Source organism: Frankliniella occidentalis, unplaced genomic scaffold, assembly GCF_000697945.3.
Source record: "Frankliniella occidentalis isolate FOCC.00 unplaced genomic scaffold, Focc_3.1 Scaffold1985, whole genome shotgun sequence".
Classification (NCBI taxonomy): domain Eukaryota; kingdom Metazoa; phylum Arthropoda; class Insecta; order Thysanoptera; family Thripidae; genus Frankliniella; species Frankliniella occidentalis.
Genome location: NW_026269079.1, coordinates 1,856 through 5,532, shown reverse-complemented (window position 1 = coordinate 5,532; position 3,677 = coordinate 1,856). Strand labels below are relative to the sequence as shown.

The following is a 3,677-nucleotide window of genomic DNA, read 5'->3' as shown; positions in this document are numbered from 1 at the left end:
CCCCCCCCCCTCCACTACCACCACCACCACTACTCGGGCTGCCGCTGCCACCACCGCGCCGGGCATGGGCCGAACTCACTGGAGCGACACTCGGAAACGGAAACGCGCGAAGGCGCGGCGGCGCGGGTCGAAAATCCCTTTCAGCTTCCTCTCTTACCGGCAGGACCAAAGAAGCAGGGGAGCACAGTCGGCCCGGTGGGCTGCGGGTCGCAGGGACACGACGACGACGACGACGACACACTCGGCGTGGAGACGGGGCGGGGCCCGGCGGCGCACTGAGAGCGGAGCACAACAACACAACGACAGGCCGGGCGGTGACGGTGGCGGCGGCGGTATGGCGGTGCGACGCCGACGGCGAGGAGCGGCGGTGGCGGCGGGGGCCTGGGGCACGTCGCGGGGACACACGGACACACACACACACACGGGGCGCGGCCAAGACGAACCGCGCGCGAACCGACCGTTTGCAACGGGGAATCTGCGTGCTTTAAGTCTGGTCTGTAGGCCGGACGACTACTATACTGCCCCTGCGGCCGGCCAGGCTGTGCTCACAACCACACCAGATACCCGTGCCGCGCGAGGCAGGCCCGCGAGGGGTGGGGCGCGGCCAGCGCGGCCAGCGCATCTCTGTTTGTATGTTGCTCTTGTTTGTTGGCGATGTTGTTGTTGGTGTTGCTGGGGCCCGGGCCCGGCCCGCATCTCTCGCGCTCGTGACTCACTTGCATCGGGGAGCGCGTCGTGAGGCGGCCCTTATCACGCGGTCCACCCCCGCCCCACCCCGCTCCCGGAGCAGCGCACCGCCGCCGGGAAATCCTTTCGTCCTGTAGAGGGTAGGATAGGGGAGTGCGGGGGGAGACTTGTACAGGGTAGTCCACAGACCCCTTACTTTATTTTGCTTACATACTGTACAGCATGCAGGCCTGCGGGTGGGCTTGCCTACCCTAGCTCGCCGTTGTTGCGCCTTATGGCCCCGTGCGAGTATGCAATCCGGCCGCACGCCTGCATCCGGTACAGTATAAGCAAAATAAAGGAAGGGGTCTGTGGACCACCCTGTAGGAAGGGCGACCTAGGTAACCAACTGTTTATCAATGAAGGTGCCTTTTGCTTTGCTGCCGCCGACGGCCGGGCCCGACTTGATTCAAGATATATCACTTTCGTATTCGTACCTCCGTACCTATCGCATTCATTAGTCACCACGGGCACTAGGCGAGAGAGAAAGAAGGCACGACTAATGCCCAGTCGGCTGTTGGTTATGCTGATGCGAGAGAGAGAGGGGGGGGGGAGGGGAGGGTGAAAGAGGAAGAGGGTGTAAACGGTGACCCCAGGTCAGCGGCTCAAGGAGCAGGGGCTGGCGATGAGTAGGGGAGGGGGGTAATCACGATGTAGGTCTTTCTACATCGTGGGGGTAATAGAGATGCGGCTTCAGAGTTCGGGTGTTCTGTGGGTTGCCTGCGTGCAGGGTTTTTGGGAAGCCAACTGCTTACCTTTCAGGCGGCTTCTGATGGCTATGGCATGTAAGGCGAGTCTTCCTGTCGCCCCCTCCTTAAAACTTAAAACCTCGCCTCCGGTGATAGGGTTTCCGATTTGACGTCGAACGTCACGCGCCTTGGAATGTCTGTCAGATCGGCGGCGGCGACCTACGAATGGCGACATCGCATCGCATCTGCCTCGGGTTCGGTTCAACGCCTTCGCCCTCGGCCCGGCCCCCGGCCCGGCCGCCGGCCCTGCGCGGGCCCCTCGGCCGTCATTTAAAGGGGGATTCAAGGTTGTTGTGATCGCAGCCCGCGCGAGTCAGTGACGCGTCGGTGTGGTAGGAAGAGGGGGCGGAGGGGGGGGGAGCTTTTGGCGCGAAAAGATGGGTCGTTCAAATCCTCGTGATCGAGGACCTGCCTCCGATGGCGCGGCGCCACGACTTGCCCCCGGACCACCTCATGTTGTACCGTAGGCTGCAACAGCTAGCCGGGCCTCGTCGGGCCGCGGGGCGGCCGTCGCGGCGAGGTCGCTGGCCCCTCGGCGCGAGCGTGGCGGTGGCGCGGGCGACCCCATCAGCCACGCTCATGTCTGTCACGTCCACGTCAACGCCACGCCAAGCTGGCCAAGCTGCCGGTCGGCCGGCGACCGCGTCCTACGCGCGCCGCACCACAGGACCTCAGTGGACCATTCCGCGTGTCTTTCGTGGTCTATGAGTCGCGAGCAGGCCGCGATTTCATCACGTTTTCCGCACGAGTGTGTGAGGGTGAGGGGCGGGGGAGGGAACGCCAGCGGGTAGAGGGCAGACAGTGGCAGCCGAGTGGAGACGAGCTCACTCTGCCTGGGGCGATGTCCCCCTCCCCCTCCCCCGCATCCCGCAGCTTCAGAAGCGCAGCAGCAGGCAGAGCAGCAGGCGCCGCGCGCCGCACGCCGGCGGTTTCGAAATAGCAAAGGCGGCTAAAAATCACTGGCTGCCATCTCTGTCCGGGGCGCCTCGAGCACCGCCGGGCTCGGGGCGGGAGCGAGGGAGACGGGACGAGCGCGGTGCTTCCGAACGTGGCCATGAGCGCGCCAAGCGGGGGGCGCGGCGGGGCGCTGCGGGGCGCGGCGGGCAGAGAGGGCGTTAGCCTCCTGTGCCACTCCCGCCACGCCCCGCCGCGCCACGTTGCTCCGCGCCACGCCCGGCCACGCCTCACCAGTTCCCACGACATTGCAGCCGGGCTAATCGAGTGAGGGGGTCATTCCCGAGTCATTCCTCCAAACCGACAGATAGTTCGTCGCTCTTTTGCATGAGCTGACACGTGTCGCCGAGGCCCGTGCCACAGCGGGGGGAGGGCCGGGGGAAGCCGATGGAGTCCAGTAGTAGTCGCTCAGACGAGATGCCCGAGATGGCTGAATGGGGGAGGCACAGTGCGCAGCCGACTTACCACGACTCAACCTCAACTCACCTCAACTAACCCCCACCTCGCCTCACCTCACCCTACCCTACCTCACCTCACGACAGCCAACCCCACCTCACCTCACGGGGAGCCGGCTGATACGGCAGTGGGGCCACAAGGCCTTCTTGTATTAGTCGACAATAAAATTCTTAAATTCATAAAATCTTAAACCTCACCTCACCTGCTCCCGTCAGGCCACGCCCTGGGCGTGGGGCTGCGTAGCTGGGCGGGTCAATGGAGTCGAGCTTTATTTCGGAGGAGAGAGAAGACAGTCGGCAGATCGGATAGAAAATAACATCGCGACTTGTTGGCGACTCCATCAGGCCAGCCGAGCCTATAGCCGAGCAAAAAACCCCAAAGCATTTCGGTCAACTAACTGCCGCTACTTCGCCGCTTAATCGATGGTCTGGGAGGGGGAGCTGACGAAACTAAAGAAATGGTGTGGACTTCCCCCCGCCACCGGCCACCCGAACAGAGCGCGAACCGACTTAAGGAGTTCTGAATAGCGCAGAAAAAGCAAAGTTTTAGAGACGCTGCTACGTTACAGCACCACCACCGCCGCCACGTTCCTCGTGAACCTGATGAGAGGCGCATCACAGGTTGCATCATTTAGGCCCTTGTCTGTTTTTTTATAGCAGACGGGGGGCGGCCGATGCTGCGACCTCCCGGCCCTAACAGTGTGTGGCGCTGGTGCGGCGGCCTTGCGAGAGCCGGGCGGGGCGGGCCGGGGCCTTGCGCTTCATCATTCGGGGCGATGGCCCCATAACCCCC

The 3,677-nt window shown here is 63.7% G+C and overlaps 1 long non-coding RNA gene across 1 annotated transcript in view; it reads right to left on the bottom strand.

Moving 5' to 3' along the window:
* The window catches only part of LOC127751905 (uncharacterized), a 2,507-nt gene extending 1,682 nt beyond the window's left edge, over window positions 1-825 (bottom strand). The window contains exon 1 of the long non-coding RNA XR_008012269.1: window positions 158-825. This is a non-coding gene — a long non-coding RNA (uncharacterized LOC127751905). The remainder of the gene's footprint in view (window positions 1-157) is intronic.
* Between the last annotated feature and the right edge of the window lie 2,852 nt (window positions 826-3,677).